Source organism: Pinus tabuliformis, chromosome X (genome assembly GCF_031772625.1).
Source record: "Pinus tabuliformis cultivar Carrire ecotype Pingquan chromosome X, CPIR1, whole genome shotgun sequence".
Taxonomy (NCBI): domain Eukaryota; kingdom Viridiplantae; phylum Streptophyta; class Pinopsida; order Pinales; family Pinaceae; genus Pinus; species Pinus tabuliformis.
The window spans coordinates 214,744,301-214,768,521 of NC_142308.1; the positions used below are offsets into that span (position 1 = coordinate 214,744,301).

General features: G+C 37.6%; 1 pseudogene; it reads right to left on the reverse strand.

Moving 5' to 3' along the window:
- Nucleotides 1–15,023: 15,023 nt before the first annotated feature.
- LOC149139113 (heat stress transcription factor A-4b-like) lies at nucleotides 15,024–23,845 on the reverse strand (annotated as a pseudogene).
- Between the last annotated feature and the right edge of the window lie 376 nt (nucleotides 23,846–24,221).

A 24,221-nucleotide genomic window follows, 5' to 3' on the forward strand; every position in this document is an offset into this window, starting at 1 on the left:
ATCCTACAAATTAATCCAAAACACGCTAACAGAGCGACAATTTCGCCGAATTTTGGGCGAATTTATCAGACGCGTTAAATGTCCTCTAACTCCTTATATCCGAAAAATTTGACCATATGGGGGCTAAGGCCAACGGCCCACCCCTGTCGGTCAGGCCCTCGTTCCCCTTCTGTTGGTGGTCGTATGTTGTTGCACGACCAAGGGCTGGCCCCTCCCCCTGATTGGCATGATCATACCATTTAAATAGAACCCGCGAACCATATATGTTAAGAAACATGTGTATGGTGTATTGGCGAAAGGCTTTTCATGATTGTTGTTGGCCACAGGTTTGACCCCCACTACCTCTACCCAGACTTGGCCCATAATTTTGGTGGCCCCCGCATTGCCACCTGGCTATCTACAGCTGAGCCACGTGTCAGCCCGTGGTTGGCCACCAAACAACCATAAAAAATATGCCAAATGCACCCAGGAGAACGTGCCACTTGGCACAATGTGATTCACCGAGCTCGTTGACCAGTCAACCTTCCAAATACACCTACCCATTCAACGTCACGTCAGCAGTATAGACTACTGACTAGGGTGTCAATTTGTTTCAAAAATTCTCCTATTTTGGAAAGTGAACAGAACATGATTCTGGGAGCATATGATGTTCGTTTCGCATGAAACAAGTTGCACCAGATTCAGGATGACGAGAACTACGCGAAGTCCATGTTCCACACTGATCTGGAAATTTTTAATTTTGAGCTATTTTTTTAGCACCTAATCATTCCTCCCCACTTGAAGTCTTTTGGACCCCAAAAGATCACTTTCAATTGTCCAACAAATGAGGGTACAGTTCCCTCACCTTTCCAATCTTGATCCATTCATCACCGACTTGGAACTTGTGATCTACACGATGCTTGTCTTGCCTTGCTTGTCTTGCCTTGCTTTGTACTTGCCTTTACTCTTTTCAAGTTGATCTTGCACTATTTGATGTACCATTTGGAGTTGTTCAATGAACTCCTTGGCTTTTTCCATGTTACCGTCAATAGAAACATCCTTCTTACCAAGATGATAGAACACATTATGATGCAATTGGTAAACAATTTCTTCTACTTGATTCCTTTGACTCAAGCTTGAATGCACATCTTGAAAGTATGTATTTTTTTTATCATATCTTTCATGCAATACAAAATGATGTTTGAGGAAATTAGTTATACAAACAATAGGCCTAGAAAGCATATCAACAAACTTGTCGCTTATACCTTTCTTATTCCGTTTGATTAAGTGCAATAGTAGAAGAAAACCGATCCAATGAAAGTGCCTTTGTCGTTGCAACTTAATCACTGCACCATTGAAAATTTCTGAACGAAATGAAATGCGCTTAACATATTTCATAAAGACTGCACCCATGGCATAGTCGCATATATCAACCTGAAACTCAAATGACTTTTTCAAGCCTAGAAGAAAAAGTATAAAGGCTGAACCGATATTTTGTTTCAAAGCATCAAATGTCTCTTGTTGTTTGCCTCCCCACTAGAATACCTTTTGCAGAACTGGCAAAGAATGGAAATGAGCTACAATAGAAGAAAATTTAACAAAAATTTTCCTCCAACATTGAGTTGCTCCAAAAAAACCTCTTATCCAAATGAATATCATGAGCGTTGACCAATCCATAATGGCATCAATCTTGGAGAGGTCTAACTTTAGGTCACCTTCTCCAATATTATGGCCCAAGTACATCAAAGAAGTTTTACCCAACATATACTTTGACATATTCAATAACAAATGTTCTTGACATACGACATCAAGTATTTTTCTCTCACACATGACATGTTCATAATGAAATTTTCTGAAAATGAAAATGTCATCCAAGTAGACTATCATGTCTAGAAATGGCTTCAATAAATATTTCTTCATATGCATGAAAGTAGTAGGAGCATGGAAAAGACCAAAAAGCATAAAAATCCATTCAAACAAACCTTGCTTGGTTTTGATGTCATATTCCATATGTCTCCTTCAACAACTCTACTTTGATGATAGCCACTCCTTGAGTCTCATTCAATGAAATGTTTTCCACTCTTCTTGGGCACCAAAACAATATGTGCACCACATGGTAAAGGAGAAGGTCGGACGATCCTTTTGTTTAACGACCCTTGGATTTGCTTTGTTATTTCTGCACTTTCCCTTCTTCACATCCGGTGCATGTCAATGTTAGGAAGAAAACACTTTTGTTGCAATGGTATTTCATGTTGGATTCTCCTCTTGGGAGGAAATCCCTTTACTTTATAAAACACCTCAAAAACATGGTTAACTACATCAACCAAATCAGTTTTCAATTTTGAATTACAACCATCAAACACTTCATAATCAACATCAACATTGGGTTTGATCATAAGAAGCACTAAATTCTTTCTTGAATTCACTAGTCTTTTTATTTTCCCTACATTAACTAATCAAAGATTTAGTTTATTGCAGTGAGCTCTCACAATTTACTCCACACCATCTTTGAACAAGTGGTACTTATTTTCATGATGATAGAAGATTGATTTTCTATCATAGAGGTAAGGACTACCCAAAACAATTCCTTAAATATCAAGCGATATAACATCTAATTCAACTTCATCAATGAAGTTTGTTGTGATTGCAAACCAAAGAATACGTTTTCTTGTAACCTGTAAGTTTGTGTCCTTGCACATACAACCCAATGGATATGGCTTGAGATGTAAAATGGTTTCAATATTAAGTTGTTTGACTAAGTATTCAGATATCAAGTTGGCTTGAGACCCACTATCAGATAGTGTGTCGATTTTTGTATGTTTTGAGATTACCCTCACATGAAATAATTCAATCTTTGTTTCCTCATTTGGATTGCTAGTGTGACAATTTGATATACTAGTGCTAGCAATAGATTCTTTTCCTTTATACCCATGGTTGTAATTTTAGTTTCATCACTCAAATCGGATCCCAAATCCTCTTGAATGATGGCAGTTGTATTTTCTTTTCTTATGTTTTTGAGTTTCTTAGGCCTCATCTCAAGATGAAGCTTCCAACAATTACCTTCATCGTGACCCTTTTTGGAACAATGTTTACATATTATTTTCTCTCCTTCCTTTTTAATGGATGCATTTTTCTTTCCTTTGAAACCCTTTTCTTTTTCTTTACACTTAAATGGCTTTTTACTACCATCTTCTAGAGTGTTTTTCCCTCTTGCCTCAAGATGAGTGACTTGCACACACTTTATCTAAATTTTTGGGATTAAACATAAGGATAGTATGCCTAAGGTAACTATGTAATCCCCCTATGTACTTCAACAACGTGTCTTGTGATTGTAAATCTACACCTAACATTAGAAACCTTTTTCTGAATTCTTGAGTGTAATCTTGAACATTTTGACCTTTATGTTTTCTAAAGTTATACCAATTTATGATGGCTTTCTACATATAATTTATAGGGTAGAATTGTCTTTTAATTGCAACAATGAAATCAGACCAAGAAATTGATATCTTACCGTGTTTTTTTATCTCTTCTTGTGTCTTTGATTCCCACCATACTAGTGTTTCACCCTCCAGCCTCAAGGAAGCTAATTGAATCTTTATGTCATCCTCTGGAAGGTTTTGAATTCTGCAATAAACCTCCAAACGACAAACTCAATTGTTAAGCTTCTCTACATTCACTTCACCATTATACATGGGCAGTTCAAATTTAACATCAAGTTTTAACAAAGGTGATTTACCAGTTCCTTTCGAAGTATATTGATGAGTATGAGTAAAGGTTGTGTTAGTAGAAGAGGGTGAAGATACTTGTGAAGAAGAAGATGAAGAAGATGGTGGAGAGGGTGGAGATTTACCTCCTCCTCCTTAAGAACCTTCTCCTTTGTGAGGTTTGGAGCTTTCACCCTGCAGTATGGTATTCCTCTCTTCATAGAGGACCTTCTCATCCTTTGTCATGTTTGTAGGTTCTCCTTCATGAGACATGCTCACTGGAGTCTCAACTACAACTTGAGAAAGAACTGGTGGTGGAGGTTGTGGCAACCTTGCTCTCCTTCCCTTTGACCCAATTTCAGGGCTTTCAACTAGCGTCCCTTCGCCTCTCTTAGGTTTTAACCTTGTAATCATGACGTTCACTTGCAAATAGTTAAATCCTTCTTGCACAAATAAAACCAAGAGCCCTGATACCAAACTTGATCTGATTGATAAAATTAGTTTTTTTGTGCTAAAATTCCTTTTTAAAATATATTAAAAGTGCTTGATGATTTATGAAATTATTTGCAAGTTTAAATATGGGTTTTTGAGTGTTTTTATGTAATTTTTATGTGCAAATTAACATAAAAAAATCATTGAACAACAAAATATAACATACATAAACATCACCATGAACAATATCACAGCAGCACATGATGAAGGAGTTCACCCCTCCTGGGCTACGTCTTTTTGGTCCAGCTTCCAATGGCTTTGCCCTCTTTATTATGCTAAAAAATGTGAATGCGTTAATTTACCATGCTCAGAAAGCTCTGAAACCTATTCTAGTGGTTCCAGAATGCCCAAAAATGCCTATGTAGCCTCTTGTTGCTCCTGATTTGGTCAAAAATTGAAGAAGTTAGGGTCTTTCCAAATCCTCTACTAATCGCACCACAAATTCCCAAAAATATGGCATCATCCTACAAATTTTCCCCAAAACGCGCTAACGGAGCAATAATTTCACTAAATTTCGGGCGAATTTGTCAGACGAGTTAAATGTCCTCTAACACCTTATATCCGAAAAATGTGGCCATATTGGGGCTACGTGCTCGGGCTAAGGCCAACGGCCCGCCCCCACCGGCTGGGCCCCCATTCCCCTTCCGTTGGTGGTCGTATGTGGTTGTGTGACTAAGCATTGGCCCTCGTGCGCTGGCCCCTCCCCCCGATTGGCGCAGTCATACAATTTAAATAGAACCCGCTAACCATATATGTTAAAAAACATGTGTATGTTGTATTGGCGGAAGGCTTCGCTGGGTTGTTGTTGGTCATGGGTTCGACCCCCACTACCTCTTCCTATACTTGACTCATAATTTTGGTGGCCCCCTGGCTGCCACGTGGCGGCCTCCCGCTAGGCTACGTGTCACCCTGTGTTTGGCCACCAACCAACCATTAAAATTCCACCAAATGCACCCATGAGAACGTGCCACTTGGCACAACATGATTCGTCGGGCCCCTTGACCAATCAACCTGCCACATACATATGCCTAGTCAATGTCATGTCAGCGATACAGACTTCTAACTGAGCTGTAAAAAAAAATTCAAAAATTTCTCTATTTGGGAAATTGAATAGAACATAATTATGGGAGCATACGGTGTCCGTTTTATGCAAAACGAGTTATCGTCAGATTCAGGATGACAAGCACTACGCAGTCATCTAGGTTCCACACCCATCTGACAACTTTGAATTTTGAGCTATTTTTTGAGCCCTTGATCATTGAAAAAAGACCATAACTTCAATTCTCTAATACAAAACTTGATCTGATTGAGAAAAGCAATTTCGCTAAGCTAAAATTCCTTTTCAGAATATATTAAAAGTGCTTGAGGATTTATGAAATTATTTGCAAGTTTAAACATGGGTTTTTGAGTGCTTTTATGTAATTTTTATGTGCAAATTAACATAAACAAAATGTCTGAACAGCAGCATATAACAGACATAAACATCACCATAAACAGTGTCACAGCATCACATGATGGAGTTCACCCCTCCTGGGCTACGTCTCCTTTGTCTAGCTTCCAATAACTTGGCCCTCTCTATTATGCTCACAAATGTGAATATATCAGTGTAAAATGCTCGGAAAGCTCTGAAACATGTTCCAATGGCTTCAGAATGCCCAAAAAATGCATGTGTAGCCTCTTTCTACTCCTGATTTGGTCAAAAACTGAAGAATTTATGGCCTTTCCCAATCTTCTGTTAATCGCACAGCAAATTCCCCAAAATCTGGCACCACCCTACAAATTTGCCCCAAAACGCGCTAATGGAACGACAATTTCGTTGAATTTCGAGCGAATTTGTTGGACGTGTTAAATGTCCTGTAATTCCTTATATCCTAAAAATGTGGCCATATGGGGGCCACATGCCCGAGGCTAAAGCCAACGGCCCGCCCCCGCCAGTTGGGCCCCCGCTCCCCTTCCATTGGTGGTCGTATGTGGTTGCACGACCAAAGGTTAGCCCCCATGGGTTGGCCCCTCCCCCCGATTAGCACGGTCATACCATTTAAATAGAACTCGTGAACCATATATGTTAAGAAACATGTGTATGGTGTATTGGTGAAAGTCTTTGCTCGGTTTTGTTGGTCGCGGATTCGACCCCGCTGCCTCTGCCCATACTTGACCCATAATTTTGGTGGCCCCCAAGCAGCTACGTGGCGGCCTTCAGTTAGGCCATGTGTCAGCGCATGGTTGGCCACCAGCCAACCATTAAAAATCCACCAAATTCACCCATGAGAACATGCCACTTGGCACAACGTGATTCCCCGAGCCCGTTGACTAGTCAACCTACCACATACACCTGCTTTGTTAGCGCCAAGTCAGCAGTACGAACTATTGCCTGGGTTGTCAATCTTTTTTCAAAAATTCATCTGTTTGGGAAAGTTAACATAACATGATTTTGAGAGCATGCGGTGTCTGTTTCGCGCGTAACTAGTTGTGCCAGATTCAGAATGGAGAGAACTATGTGATCGTTCAGGTTCTACATGGATCCAACAACTTCGAATTTTGAGCTATTTTTTTAACCGCTGATCATTATGAGACATATAAGATGACCAAAAAAGTAAAATTATAATATGGGCTATCCTCTTCATCCTCTCCATGACCATAATCACATGGAATCAATGTGGGGGTCCACGATGGAGAGTTTCTAGTAAAACAAGGACAGTGTAGTAGAAGTGTTTTAATATTTCATAAGTGGTAGTAGATGTTGTTCTTCATGAGCTAGATCTTTTAGAGATTTTAAGTGATATGTTGAGATACTGGTGATCTGATGCAAACTATAGTTGAAGCAACACTTTCATTGTTCCATAGGTGAAACTGTGAAATAGGATAACTTTCATAAGTGAGTGGTGAGTCGGTGAAACTATTACAGGCCCCCGACTCAAACAATCCAATAAGGGTGGGTAGCCAATACACATAAAGAGAACAAGTGGAAACATTAAAGATTGTGGTCCAAATTCATTATGACAAGGATGAAGTTTTGTGCGTTTAGCTACGTAGGTTCAATAATGCACTAGCACAATTATGGATTGATTGTTTGTTTCCTTTATGTGGGATTTTTAATGGTGTTTGCATAATAAATAGATGCATATTCATTGGATTTCAAGAAAACTATTTCTAGTTGGATTCTAATCCAACTTGCCCTGATCAAATGAATGAATTATGAGTTGAATGACATTCCTTCCAAGGAGTACAAAATATGTATGTTTTTCCCCTTGTCGCGAAGGTGAACTAGTGAACGTCTAGGTGACACTTATGGGAATTCAATCATACTAGATTCAGCACATGATGAGATCTCATTACTAACAAAACTTTTCAAACCAAGTCAAATTAGTTTTGTTGTGGACATATCTATATCCACTTTATATATATATATATATATATGACATTATTTGATATAAAATCTCTGTAGACTAGGTGCTTATTGATCACTTATTTTTGTGGACATATATTTAAGGAGACTAGGTAATTGCCTTTGTTGAATGGTCTCAGGTCCATTTTTCGTGATTGTATGTCCTTATGCTATAGGTTCTTTTGCACAAGTTGGATGTATTTTAATTCCTACTTGAATAAAAATATGTTTTTCTTTTTATGTGTATGCATATTTGAATTCCCTAGGGTTCTCCCTTCAATTAGCATGGTGCAAGTTGCATCAACAAGGAATCAAATCAATCAAAGGTGAAAAGGGGCCTAAATAGATTTACCCATGGAAAATTGAAAGCTTGCAATATTAATGGCACAAAAGAAAGTAGAGAAATACTAAGAATGTGAAGCTTGAGAGTAAAAATACACAAAAACCTTTATTTACAAGTATATAGTTTATATTTGTAATAATTCCTAAAGCATAAGAAGAGCCAAACAAAGGCCATTTCTAAATAGTTTTGTCAAAAAAGTTTCCAAGGTAAGATATCTACATTATTATAGTGTTTACAACTCGTCAACATCATTTCTACTTTTAGTTACTTTACAAACATTATACGAATCATAATTTAATTAAAGAGAAATAAAATAAAATAACAATTTGTTTATACAAAATTAATTAAAATTGGCTCTGGTGATTTGATTAGGTCATAGACTAATTACAAATCATTTGGTAATATTGATTAGAAAATTTGCATTAACAACTATTAATTAATAGAATGATTTAAATTTATATTATTGTTCCTTTATGTGCCAAACCACCTATAAGATAAAAGTTATCATAATATAAATGTTAATAGTAAAGAATCAAATAACCAATTCCGCAAATTTTAAATGATCATTGAAAAAAATCATAAATCACATCACTTTATCAATTTCCATTACAAAACTAAAATTGAAATTGAAATACAAATAAATAAAAAATAATTACAAAACTAAAATTGAAATTGAAATTAAAATTTCACCATCATTGAGAAAGCTTTGAAGAAACCCTTTTTTACAAAAGTAAAACCAGTCGATTCAACCAAATTACTAAGGCCATGTGAATAATAATGTGTTATTGTGTTTTAACAAACAAGTGAAAGAATGTGAACAACATGCCAAATATTATAAATATTATTAACGTATCTGCAACTGATCTAACTTTGGGTTTTAACAAACAAACCAATTAAATCATTTTGCAAAAAGAATGTAAACAACAGACCAAATACTATGAATATTATTAACGTGTCTTCCCCGATCCAACCTTTTAATTGAAATTTGAAATCACACTAATCAAGCCACGCACCAACGTTAACGAGTATTTTGTATAAGTGCAAACAAATCCAAATCCAAATCCATTTATATAGAATTTATTCATCATGAAATATCTTAGACTATCACATATATTGTTTATCAAAAGTAACTCCCATTAAAAGTATAGGACAGTACACATACTTCAATTTCTTATTTAGGGCCCAGAGTTATATTCTATTCAAATATCACATCACTGCCGAGGCTTATACCGAAACTCACATATTTGTCTTCACAAATAATAGAAATTGTTTCGCTTAAGAGGTGATTTTGATTTTTCTTAATTCTTTCCCCTGCAACAAATGTGAAAAATAAACTATACAATTGAAAGTATAATATAACTAAAATTAATTCAAATGGTAACTAAAAATACATGCACAAATGCTCATTTTTGGGTTGGTTATTAGAGTTATAACTGTAAGAATAAAATAAGTAAGAGTTTGTGTGTGGTTCTCAAGATAAAATTAGAGTGCAAAGCACATAAGGTAAACTTTTAGGATTTAAAAGCTACGTTTTGTAATATCAAATCTGTTCAAATTTCAAAATTTTGCAATTCAAATTAATTTTGCAATTCAAATTAAGATGTGAAATTAATACTTATTTTCTGTTACACTAGAACCGCTCCCGAAAGATGGGAAACTCGTTCCAATGGTTCCCGCACTCCCGTGAGCTTTGGAACTGTATGGGAATGTTAATGGGAGCAGGGGAAAGTTCAGAGAGCTTTGAACACTGTTTTTTTTAGGTCACATGTTCTTTGGGGTTGGAGAATACAAAACCTATAGAGAAATATGTTGAACTGCCCACAAAACATGAGCCAGCCTATATTGAAACCTTCACATGAAAAAAGGCCAAAGACATCCTTAACACAGATATCCTTAATTGAGAAACTGGTGCAATCTCTTGATGGGTTAAGGAAGTGTGTGCACATGGGACCTTGAAATAAGGGAAATATCTGAAATGTCATGCTCATGAGTATTTCTTTTGTTGTTTATGTATATATATCGCAGAAAATTGTGTGTGCATATTATACGTGGCAGTGAATGCTTAAACATTAGAGTTGTTTTTCTTTTTCTCTTAAGAATAACTAGAGAAATTTATGTAAAATTGTTCCTTTATATTTTTAAGCTAGATTGTGTCAAACACTAGTTATGTGTCAGAGCACTAATAATGAACTTGACATTTTATATAATATAAAAGGTAGAGACTCAAGGAGAGAGACACCCATAAAATATATTTATATATAAGAGAGATTATATATTTATTATTTCTATACTAAAATTGATTTTAATATTTGAATATTTTGATTTAATATTAATTTTGATTATTATATAAATTATATAATTAAAGGACCAAAAAAAAATTAGAGTGCATAGCACATCTGATAAGCAAACCTTTGGGATTTAAAAGCGAAATTTTGTAATAGAAAATCTGTTCAAATTCCAAAATGTTGCTGTGATAGATTTGTTCAAATTAAGATTTGAAATTAATGTTTATTCTCTATTACACTGGAACACTCCTCAAAGACGAACCCGTTCCAATGGTTCCCGCACTAGTGGGAGCTTTGGAACTGTATGGGAATTCTCACGTTCAGTGGAATTAGAGAATACAAAGCCAGTAGAGAAATACGTTGGTTTTTTTTGGAGTTCAGGCATTCAATGGAGTTGGAGAATACAAAGCCAGTAGAGAAATATGTTGAACTGCCCACAAAACATGAGGCTATGTTGAAACCTTAGCAAAAAGAAAGGTTAAAGACATCCTTAACATTGATATTCTTAATTGAGAAACTGGAGCAATCTCTTGATGGGTTAAAGAACCTGTAGCACCTCGACGTAAAGGCATATGGCAGAAGATTGTGTGTGCATATTGTATGTGGCAATCAATGCTTAAACATTAGAGTTGTTTTGCTTTTTCTCTTAAGAATAACTAGGGACACTTGTGTAAAATTGTTGTCATGTGTACTTAACATTTTATATATATAAAAAGGAGAAACTCAAAGAAAGAGACACTTAGAGAATATATTTATATATAAGACAGATTACATATTTATTTATTTATTTTCCGAAGGTGGTAAAACCTATCAACTCAGGTGTCAAACCAACAGTGAGGACAGCCATCTCTGGCTGCTATCCGCGAATGCTGGATTTGACTCATCACTGTTAAATAGGAAAACCACGCCACCTGGCATAACCCTACTGGTGGTCCGTAATTATTTCTATACTTAAATTGATTTTAATATTTAAATATTTTGATTCAATATTAATTTTGATTATTATATAAATTATATAATTAAAAAATTATTTTTTATTTTTAATTTTTTAATTTTTTTATTATATTATATTACCGCTCTTGATTAGCAGTTTTCTGTAAATTTTGGGAAAACCTCTAACCATTCCCAACATTACCACGTTGCAAAAACTCATGCAACATAGTGTTTATTAGCTGATAATACCATTATACACTTATTATAGTACTTCATTTGTTCCAAGTTAGAAGTGAAAGGAAACTTCAACTCATAGAAAAGTGTCATATCATAAAGTACTTTTTTTTTGGACACATGGTGAATGGGTAACTGCAGTAACTGCCAGTGCTCATCTATGGGAGACCCAGGATCCAAGAGTACATCCAATTACCTGCAAATCTATAACACCAAGAGTACATCCTAAGATCCTATGGTTTTAGCAAAGCAAGACTCGTGCCGCCAAGGCGGGGGTGGGGAATCTGCTTCTCGAGCATCCACCACAACAGACCAGTGTATTCAATGAGATTTGAACTACGGTCTCCCAGGCTTCGCCCAAATAAACTTACTGTCAAACCACACATCATTGTACGTCATATCATAAATTATTAATAACGTTTTGCGAAAAAACGTAAGACGTCAAAAATACGTTTTGCACCCTTCAAAACACATCATCCAAAATAATCATTTAAAAAATTTAAATGTATTTTAGGTTTAAATGGCCTCTGCCTAACAAAATACCGGTCAAATTCCAACCCTGGTGCTAGTGTTATAATGCTATCCACGGGATTTCACATATTACGCATAACACATTTTAGAGGGAACGAGTCCAGTAGTTCGCCTGCTTTAAAACTCTACAATCTGTGATCACTGGGCTTGTGCAAATTTAATGCATAATTTGAAAATATCCTTTGTCAAAATTCCGTAAATTTCTCACGGTTGTCGACACTTCTACAGATTTGGTCCGAATGATTCCACGACATGGTGTGTGAAAATATCCTTCGTACTAGTCCGTAACTTTACAAATGCTAAACGTTGTACGGAATAATTTGGATAGTCCCAATAGCAAAGGTTATGTTCTATTTTCAGCCTTACAGGTTTCAAAATTCAGTGTCCCAAGTTGGGTAAGATGGAAGCAAGGCCATCTTACATTGACACTAGAATGTTCGCACTTGAATTTAGGCTAGGTTTCAAAATTCAGTGTCCCAAGTTGGGTAAGATGGAAGCAAGGCCATCTTACACTGACACTAGAATGTTCGCACTTGGATTTAGGCTAGAAAAGGGTATGTTCTATCTTCAGCCTTATAGGTTTCAAAATTCATTGTCCCAAGTTGGGTAAGATGGAAGCACGGCCATCTTACACTGACACTAGAATGTTCGCACTTGGATTTAGGCTAGAAAAGGGTATGTTCTATCTTCAGCCTTGTAGGTTTCAAAATTCAGTGCCCCAAGGTGGGTAAAATGGAAGCAAGGCCATCTTACACTGACACTAGAATGTTCGCACTTGGATTTAGGCTAGAAAAGGGTATGTATGTTCTATCTTCAGCCTTATAGGTTTCAAAATTCAGTGTCCCAAGTTGGGTAAGATGGAAGCAAGGCCATCTTACACTGACACTAGAATGTTCGCACTTGGATTTAGGCTAGAAAAGGGTATGTTCTATCTTCAGCCTTATAGGTTTCAAAATTCAGTGTCCCAAGTTGGGTAAGATGGAAGCAAGGCCATCTTACACTGACACTAGAACACTTGGATTTAGGCTAGAAAAGGGTAAGTAGGATGTTGGAAGGGGAAGAAATTAGACTAGAAAACAGGTTGATTGTGCTAGAAAAGGGCAGGTAGGATGTTGAAAGAGAAAGAAATTAAACTAGAAAACAGGTTGATTGTTATCATGTAAATTATCCATGTATATTTGCTTTTATAAATTTTTACTCAAGCACTTACCAAGTTCCTAGAAAGACCAAATCTATTTTCATTTTAAAAAAAGATTTGCACTTCAAAAGATAGACCAAACCTCTCATTTTAAAAAAAGATTTGCAATTCAACACTCTCATTTTAAAAAAGGATTTGCACACCAAATCTATTTTCATTTTAAAAAAAGATTTGCACTTCAAAAGATAGACCAAACCTCTCATTTTAAAAAAAGATTTGCAATTCAACACTCTCATTTTAAAAAAGGATTTGCACTTCAAGAGATGTGATCCCTCTCCATACTTGGTAAATCAAGAATTAAGATGGATAGAAGCTGATTTATATATATATATATAGAATGAATATTAATATAAATTTATTATAATTGAATATTAATAAAAATAATAATTTTAAATTTAAAAAATATTAAAAAAATATTTTTACCAATTTAATTGAATTTGAACCTGATAGAGGAAAAGTCATTGAAATTTTGTCTTTAAAAATACCATGGAAAAAATCATGGGTTTAGAATACCAAAAGAAAAACCATATGTTGTCAAAACTCGGAGTCCGACAACCACAAACCATGTTTACATGACATGACAACATCTCATGTAGTAAATTTTATTTTAACTATTAATTTTATTTTTTATTTTATTTTATTTTTATGTAATTTGACCAAGTAATTGTAGGAAAAGACATTACAACATCGGGCTGGAAGGCTAGGAAAAGACATTACAACATCGGGCTGGAAGGCCAAAGGCCGTACAATAATTGATACCATTGACTATCTGCAATCTCAGGGAAAGGAAAAAAAAATTCCAAACATAAAACTGTCAACTCTGGATAAGTGGTGATATGAAAATACTAGAGAAATCATAATTCTTGCATCCTCTTCCTTCACACTGCCCATCATGTTATGTTAGCATGAACATTTCCACATCGGATCAAGCTATGTTCTGTCAAATCCAGTGTAACTTCGTTAAGACTCTGCTATGTTTGGGATGATGCCTTCTGGCACCTTGTGATACCACCTTTGTGATTGTGGATATATCAAGGTATGGATTCAAAGAGGTCCCGATCGTTAACCAATGTGTAATCATATGGGAGCAAAAACTGGTAACCATGGTCGAATCAACAAAGTCATGCCGTTTCAAAAATATTACTTGTAAAATGCAGTCCCAACATCGCTCAGATAAACTAAGAACCTAAGAACCTCATGGTGGAGGACCTAAGTAAAAGGACTCTGGATGAAAATTAGAGCGCCTGCATGGCAAGAAGAGGACATCTACTTGATCATCAAACAGGCAACATTTTTAAGAATTCTCAACCATTAGTTTTCAAATTTGAAACCATCTTAACTGAATATACAGTGTATAGTTGAAAATAGCCATCAAGAACGTGTAGTTTTTTCACTGGAAATCAGAGACTTTCAAAATCTCATCAAGGCATTCTTGACGATATTCATTACGATTTGGACATGGCATTATAAAGGTATCAAATAATATTGTTGGAATGAATATAATTAGAAAAATAAAATAGGTAAGACACATTTGAATGAGATAACGGTAGCAAGAATCAAAATGTAAGAGCAAAAGATGACTTGATTAGCAACATTACATTGCACTCTTCCTGGCTCTTACTGAAGATTAGATTACATTCTGGTCACATGATGTTCATTCTCATAAGGAATGGGTAAGCGTTAATTTCTAGCAGGTTGTGCGCTAATTTCTAGCAGGTTAAATATATCTATGATAGGGGACTGTTGCTCTTATAATAATTGCATACCAGTTTATGCTTTGAGTTCTCTTGTACAATTCTACAATTAACTGGTCACGGTGTTCTCTAGTTATTCCATGCAGAAGGTAATCTGAACATTTTCAAAATTCTGAATACTAGCAGACAGATCCTATGTATCTGCTTGGCAGCAAAATTAGGGCAAATGCTATTAAGAAGATACAGAACTTCTAAAAAACACTTTGAACTTTGAAAAATAATAATACAAAATACTGTAAAATCTATGCTACAACAGTGTTGTCACCACATGAGGAAGGACAGATCACTCTTAGAATATTGTATTTCCAGTATTCATGTCCATATGCTCTCTCAATCTCAGTGAATGTGCAAATGTTACAATGAATTACAAAAACACTGGTTAAACCCTTTTACATTTGCAATTTAGCAGAGATACTGACAGCAGCTTATAGAGAATCTATTTGGAGCAATTCATTAGGACACATAAACAGTGACCATTGCTAACCAGAAATTTTAGCAGACCTGATAGTGATATCCACCTGCTAGCAGCCTCTATAATCTTATTTCAATTTTGCGTCCCTGATGCCAGCTGCCCCATCTGTTCTGTAAGTTGATCCAATGTCTGCTTGTTGCTCCAACACTTCCCATTCTCAGGCAACCTTTCATCTTGATCCTTAGTTCTAGTCTCCTGAATTTTTGACTCAGCTTCTTGTGTATCTGTTGCTGAGCCCGGAGTCTCTGTTAGAAACTGTTCCCAAAATAAATCATTAACTCCAGAAGTTACCTTCCCACTGGCGGTGACTTTCCCTGCAGCTCTCTCATTGTCTCCCATCTCCATCGCTACTGGTTCTGAGTTGACATCTATGCCACTGGTCTTGGATCCCATGTAAGCCTCTCTCTCATCTTTGCCACTCTGGTTAAGAGTCTCCCCACCCTTAGAAGTTTCACATTGAGAAAGAGAAAGTCCCAAACTCATCTGACAAGGAATTTCACTAGTAATTGATTCTGCCAACTGTGGAGAAGGATGGGATGAAGAATGCATCTCGGATAATGAACATGATCCTTGAATATCTGAAATTGCTGGTGAAATACATATACTTGAAAAGCATGTTCCGTGCATCTCTGTAAGACCTGCTTGAGATGAATTTCCACTATCCATCACTTCACCACATGCCTGACCCACATCCTGGAAAAAGGTTTCCAAAGTATTTAAAGATGATTCCATTCTATTAAATGGGTCCGTGTTTAAAACCTTCAACGGAACTGCACTACATTCATCACCTGAAGCAGGTTGATACTTCACAATTTGACTGTCTGTCAACTCAGTTTCCCCAACCTCTGAACAATTCTCTTACTTGGGTAATCTTCTCTTCTTATTAGCTGCTTCAAGAAGCTTATTGTTTTCACTTTATTGCACAAGCTGTGCCACAAATCCAGGCTTTTGTACAGCTTTGGCCAAAAATGCCATCATTTGTTGTTGGTGGTGTTCCATGGATTGCAAATGCTCCTCCAAGGTCTGCATATGCATCTCGTTACCTTGATGTTGCTTCCTAATTCTAACGAACTCCATCATGAGTAGAGTCTTATCCCTCTTGAGCCTCTGAATTTCTTCCTCCAGTTCATATTTTATAGCATCATTACATGAGTCTTGTTGGGGATTGTGAGAATGACTGTGCATAGGCTTGCGTCTGTGAATATTTTTCAACAAATTCCTTTGTCCCCGAAGAAAATATTCATTTGCAAATTCCCATTGATCTGGATCAACTTTCCTAAAGCCTTGTTGGAAAAAACATACTAAATCAGCCTTCCTAATCCCAATTAAATTTCAAATCCAAAAATATTAAGAGTCACCTAAACCTCCATTGAAAGGAAATGCCAAATCAATTGTACTACAATTAGCTATACTACAGGCCAACACCTTTTAGCCACCATCATATCTGTTGTAAGAATATGCCTGTTCAATTTTGGTAACACAATGTAGGAAAAAGGGATGGATCATAATAGACTGAATCTCCAAAACTTAATAAGACACAACCAAGCCTGCAAAAATTAATACTAGATATTATTTGGAGTAGATGGAGAAATTCTTCACATTCTATGCCCACAGTCTAAAATTTGTTTTTAAAGACCATAATAGTTGGATAGAAGCAAACTCTAAGTCTGTTGGAAATAGAAACCCATACTTCAATAACAAAAGCAAGCATTTGGGTTGAATGGCAGTGGCAAGGACACTTGAGCCAAAGTGTGGCTTGAGGGGAAGGTGTAGAAGATAGCAATCCACGTATTGATATCAAATCAGTAATTGTGCCTATCACAAAAGCTTTGCATCACTCGGGGTAGAGCAACCGACTGGCAGAAGGTGTTAGTAATTTACTAATTTACCAATGTGGCTCAGAGAGTTTTCCAGCTACAGTGATCTTACTTCTGCAGAATAGCATACGCCAGTACAGCACCCTCATTCAGCAATCCATACAACAGTGTTGAGGGCACACTAGTATTTAAAGGAGTGAGAGGCAGGAGGCACATGCATGATGCATGCACCATCTTCAGTCCACTTCCAGTTTTAGATGTTTTTCTGTATTCAACAGTTCAGTGCTAGATCTCTGTTTTTCTTTATATAATTCTGCATGCAAAAAGTAGGGTGCAGGTCCCAAAGTCAGTAGGAACACTCTTGCATGAGGATTCCGAGCACACTGAAGGATGGAGATCTATAGGAGAGCACACCTTATTTTTGGCATGGCTATGGTTAAAGTTCACACTGCCAATCAACATGTTGTTGTGCATGCATCTAGAATCATTGTCCCTATCTTCTATAAAGGAGAAACAGGGCACACCATTCTGTGGTTTGAAAGTTTGTATTTTGAGTTGTAGCTTTAGCTTTCTGTTTTCAGAATTAATAGAAAATCAGTGATGCTGTTTTGATTATTTTGATTTGTATGCATAATGGTTTGTTTATCAGCAGTATGTGTGTGGGTAGGTACCATTAGCAGAAATTTTGATTGGTGTTTTCAGCTTTAATGATCTACAGCCTTTACGTTAGTTTCCAAAGTACAGAATCTACTCATCACAGTCTGATTTTGACATGGTATCCAGGGTATATTTGTGGAAACCTTCCAGGAATCCATGTATGGATAGTAGGGATGCTACCTGTGTGATAGAAAGTTGTCAGGTAGTTTTGGGATGACATGCCCAAGATCCCTGCTCGAGAAATAGCACATAGGTTGTTTTTAGGTTGCCAATCTCTTTTGTCTAGAAGGGTGGTTTAGGAGCAACAGTATAATTACATTTAGTCTCAGATACGAAGACATTGGAAGGTCCCTAAAACTTTTTGTCCAGTGGATATGTCAGGTACAAACATTGTTAGAGGTGCATGATCTGTGGGACTTTGTTGAGAACAAGGTTGTAGAGCCCACTGATTCCATATTGTTGGCAGAGCATAAAAAGAAAATAGCCATGACCAAGCAAGTCATCCTTCACTCTATGAAGGCCCACTTGATCCCTCATATCTCCAAGAAGACCACATGATCAGGTACAAACATTGTTAGAGGTGCATAAGGACTTTGTTGACAACAAGGTTGTTGATCCAACTGATTACATGTTGTTGGCAGAGCATAAAAAGTAAATAGCCATATCCGAGCAAGTCATCTTTCACTCTATGAAGGACCACTTGATCCCTCATATCTCCGAGAAGACCACATGTAAGGATATGTTTGATGCTCTAGTCACTCTATATCAAAGTGAACATCCATCAAAAGATGCTATTGTGGAGTAAGCTTAGATCCACCAAGATAAGCAAGACAAATACCGTAGTCACCTTCTCAATGAAGGTTATTGAACTCCATGAAAACTTAAAAAAGGTCAAGAGTGAAGAGCTAGTACCTATGGTCTTAAATGGGTTCTCTTCTTCTTGGAATTCTTTTGTCCAATGGTTCTATGCCTCAGAAAAGCTTTCCACCTTTGAGAAGCTATGGGAAGAGTTCACCCAGAAGAAAACAAGACTGGACAGTGCCGCAAATATAAGAGGAGCAGAATATTTCACTCATCGGCAGGATGAAGAAGCGGTAAAGAAAGAAGAGTCAAAAAGGGAAGAAAGAGGATTCAAGTTTCTCTAATCAGTGAAAGAAGGACTTGAGCCACATAAGTGTTTCAAGTTTCAGAAGTTTCGCCACTATGCTTCTCAATGTCATGAGGAGGAGGACAACAAGCACCAAAGCAGTTTGCAAGGAGTACAGATGCATCAGCTGCAGTGGATGAACTTTCACCCAAGATTTAGACACACTTGTCCGTGGTCTCATGCCTTTCGTCTAACACCATCTCTAGCATCGAATGGTATGTGGATAATGGAGCCTCCAAACATGTGACCTCTAATAAGAGGACTTTCAACAAACTTCAGGGACAAGAGGTAAGCATGTAAGTGGAACTTGGTGATGATACCATGTATCTAGAAGCAAAAGTGGGATCCATCTCATTCGAATGCCATAAAGTGGCATCCTTAAGCTTACTAGTGTATTATATGTACCTAGCTTAACCAAGAATATCCTTTCGATTTTAGTGATAACAGACTTAGGATAAATTTCTGTTGGGTTTGATGATCTACAAGTTCTAACTTGGAAAGGACCACAGAATCTTGGTCAGATTTTGAAAAGAGGCATTTGAAAGAGTGGTTTGTACCAGTTCCAAGGAGATCCTATGGCAACCCTTGTGCATGACAATGACAACTTGTGTGAGCTTTGGCACAAGAGACTAGGTCACTTGCACTATGAAGCATTGACGATCTTGAGGATTGTCAAACTTCAAGGTTCAAACGAAAGGAGAGTGCAAGGGTTGAGCCCTCAGCAAACATGTGAAGGTTTATTTTTACTCATAACAAGCAAGGCATAAGTCAAAAGAGATTCTTGACTTAATCCACTAGGATATATGTGGATCCATGACTTCAGCTTCCTTCTCAAGTAACATTTGTTATGTATCAATTATTGATGATCCCTTCAGTAAGCCCTATATTTATTTAATGAAGACCATGGATGAGGTATTCAGGCATTTTTAAGAGTTTAAAGCCCTTACAGAAAATCAAACAAGAAAGAAGATTAAGGTATTCTGGTAACAATGGAAGGGAATATGCCTCCAAGGAGTTTGACACTTTTTGCAGGCAATCGAGAATCAAGAAGGGGCTAACAATGCCCTACAACCCTCAACAGAAAGGAATTGCAGATGGAAAGAACAAGTTCATCATAAAAGCAACTAAATCTATGATTCATGTTCTAGATCTACCCATACATCTCTAGGAAAAAACATGTTTTACAGTTGTTTATATCCTGAGAAAAGGTGTCCTCGCAAAGTTTTGAAAAACAAGACACAAAAGGAGGCATCCATGGGACCTGGGTAAGAAGCCTCAAGTAGCACATCTTCACATTTCCAATTGTCTAGTCTATAATTATAATCTTGATAACAAAAGGACTAAGTTGGAACCTTCTAGTTTGAAGGGCATCTTTGCGGGTTATAGCAAAATCTCTCAAGCTTACAGAGTCTACTTTCCATCTCAACAAAAGGTAGTGAGCAAAGATATTATGTTTGAGAAGGATGCAGTCCTCCAAGTCAGAGAAAGCTCCAACAGACACTGAGGAGATAGAGAAGTTTTGCTACCCCAAAGGTGTATCCACAGATTTCTAAAAATTTAGATTCATATCAGCGAGCATCTAGAGGTGCAAGGGTTGCCTCTTTACCTTCCAATTCATCCAAAAAGCCTAGGCGGCTTTACTCGAACATTACAAAATGCACAGGAGCGAGTTGGAGCTCCTAAGACTTCCTTTCAGGTAAGTAATCCTCCCAAGAAATTTCCAAATTGCATAGCACATGTCTTCCATCATTGATACGAAGCCTTATAGTTTTGATGCAGCAACAAGAAGGTTTGGCAAGATGCCATGATGGACGACTACAACTCCATCATGAAAATTATGTGTGGGAGATTGTGACTTAGACAAAGGGAGAAGTTAGTGATTGACTCCAGGTTGCTATACAAAAGCATGCAATAGATGGCAGCAAAGAGAAATTCAAAGCTCAATTTGTGCCTTGAGGGTTCTTCTAGAAAGAGGGAATTGACCATGAGGAGAGTTTTGCTGCTATTGCAAGTAAAACTCCATTAGATTCATTAAGTCTTTAGCATTATTGTTTAGCTGGATGTACAGAAAGCATTTCTTAAACGTCTAATCGAGGAGGATGTGTACATAAAACAACCAAGAGATTTTGGGATGCATGGGCATGGAACCATGTTTGCATGTTGAAGGTGGCCCTTTATGGGTTGACGCAGGCACAATACGTATGGTACTCCAAAATTGATGAGTATCTTCTAGGTTTGAATTTTTCACTAAAACAGATGCAGATTCCAATCTTCACTATGTGGCTAATCTACTTGTTTTTGTCCTGTACGAAAACAATCTTATAGGAAGTTCAGAGAAACTCATAAGCCCATGGCTACTTAATTTTTTATCCACCTGTGTACAAGCAGTGGATAGGTTCCATCAAATAGATCGTAAACACCAAACCTAACATTATTTGTAGTCGACGCCTTCAGCTATTATACGGTGGAGCCTAAAAAGGTTCATTGGTTTCCAAAACAGGTGTTCCGATACCTAAAGGGTGTGGTCCATTTTGGTCTGAGGTATGTTGGTGATAAAGGGTTGGTGGCGCATGGATTCACTGATTCTAATTGGGCAAGTGTTTCTAGTGATAGAGGGGGGCACTTCAAGGTGTTGCTTTGGTTTGGGTTCAGGTATGGTGTCCTAGTGCAGAGAGAAGAAAGCTTCAGTGGCACTTAGTTCAGCAAAGCCATTGCATTCAGCAGTCAACACTGCTAGTTGTGAAGTCATTTGGCTTCACAAGTTAGTCACAGAGTTGACAGATCAAACTTTGGACACTGCTATGATTTACTGTGACAATCAGAATTGTATCAAATTTCTAAGAATTCAGTATTTTATGATTGGTCCAAGCAGATTGAGATCAAGTACCACTTCATTAAAGACAAGATTCAAAAAGGGAGCAATGGTACTTCAATATATTTCTAAGATCAGCAGGTTGCTTGGCGTTCAGGAAGAGGCACTGTGTGGTAGAGGCCATTCCTTTAGCAAGACAACAGACAACACACTCCTTCATACGTAACTAAGACTTTGAATCACTGCACGAAGGAGGCTCCTTGTCCCACAAAGAAGGGGGTCTCATACATCAATTTGGCCCGGGTGTGACATTAAATTAGATTATCATCTCAACGCTATAGTAGCCAAAGTGTGGCTTGCATAGAAGGGTGTTGGAGATAGCACTCTTCACCTTCATATAGGACTAGGACCGTGCCCATCAACAAAGGGGCTTGTAGCTCATTGGTAGAGTCGTCCATCCGCAAAGGGCAGGTCCTGTGTTCAATTCCTAACCTGTTCAATTTTCAGCATAGTATCAAAGTCAAATGTTGAGATGATTAGTGGTGGCTAGGAAGCCTAAGCCACACAATATGGCCTTGAGAAGAGGTGTTGGATATAGAAATCCACAACTTGGTATCAAACCGGAGTGGGTACTACAGCTCACCATCAAAAGGGCATGTAGCTGAACGGTACTGCCTGCCAGACAAGCACAAATCATGGTTATGACTCCTGACCTGTCTAATTTTCGCCATGGCATCAGTTCCAGCTGTTGAGGTTCGCTAGAGGTGGGCAGGAGAACTGAGCCAAAGTGTGGCGTGAGAGAGGCTGTTGGAGATAGCAATCCACAGCTTGATGTCTAATTGGTAAGATTGGTAAGAATGAAGGGCCAAATAGTTAATTAGTAGAGCAGCCTACTAGCGAAGGACAGATCCTATGCTCCATTCCTAGCCTTTCCCATTCTCAACGACATATCAGAACCAATTGTTTAGGTTGATTGGCGGTGGCTGTGAAGCCTTGGTAATCCACACCTTGAAATCGAACCGGTATGGATGCCCATCATGAAAAAGGCCTGTAGCTCGGGCGTGGAGGAGCATACTAGCCAGGGGAAGGTCCTGGGTCGGATGCCTAACCTGTCCAATTTCAGCAGGGTATAAAGCTAGCTGTTGAGGTAGCTTCACATCGAACCAGTGAGGATGCCCCTCGTAAAAGGGGCAACTAGCTCAGCTGTTGGACAGCCTACCCGCTTTCTAGATTGTCCAATTCTCAACAAAATTCACCTACTCTGCCAAGACCTTATCCACAATAATACAAATCCAATTATCTCTAACAACTATAGCCGACCAGTAACCTTCGAGGAACGAAAATACATGGCGAAGAGATCCAGCAATACAGGGCCTCGTTGCAGAATTTAAAAGCGACCCACATACTTAACGCCCAAAAAATCCCCATTACCCACAATCCAACAACGAAAAACACTGAAAAGGTGGAAGCAATTATTCATACTTACATATGTATTGAGCTGCCTGACAAAGCTGGAGAAATTGTTGTGCTTAAAGTACTTGGGTAACAAGTCTCGTGCGAATTCTGGGGGATTCCACACAATGAAACTGTTATTCCCGGGGCTCCATGAAACTATCGTGTCCGTGGAGCTGTCGTCCACCATGTCATACGTCTTGGTGAGAAACGGCGGCACCGCATTGCCGCCGCTGTTCTGAGATCCATCCATACCCTAAAACCCCAGAGAAATCGAAAAAACCCGAAAGTGAAAAAACCCAAATCAATACATGGACTAAGCCGGCCACAGGACCTCCAATTTACATCATTCGGAAGCTCTTCCAAAGGCCGAAACAGATCTGGAGACGCCAGAGAGCAAACAAGGCGACAAAAGGCAGGGGGAATCGATCTCGTGACCGGGAGGATCCCTTCGTTTCCTTTTCCCTTTTACTGTGGGGCGGCGGCTCAGTCGTGTTTTTTTTCTGCAATGACTTGGTGGTTCCGCAACTGGAAAATAATGACAGTGTCCTATTTATTTACTTATATTTTAAATAGTCGTCACGACGTCGTTTGGCACTGCAAATGTCACTCTTCTTGGCACGTGGCACGCGTATTAAACGCTGTGGATTGAAAAAATCTATGGCTGCCGTACTCGCCCAGGAAGTCAAATAATGGGTTCAGCGATGCAGTAGTCTTTCATGGTTGGGTTGTGTTCTAGTTCTAAATCTGTCGGAGTTTAGTCCTAGTTAATTCTCTGAACGATATATATGGAGAAAAGTGCATTACTGTAATAAATAGTAATGAATTTGCATTGAATATAATAAATAAAAAATTTATAAAAAAAATTAAAATTAGTAAATTATATGCTTTGAAAAATTATATATATGATTCTATAACGCTATTATAATAAATAAATTATATTTAATATAATAATTATTTATGATTTGGAAAAAATATTCATAATATTTTATAGCATGGGTTATAATTAATAAATTATATTTAATA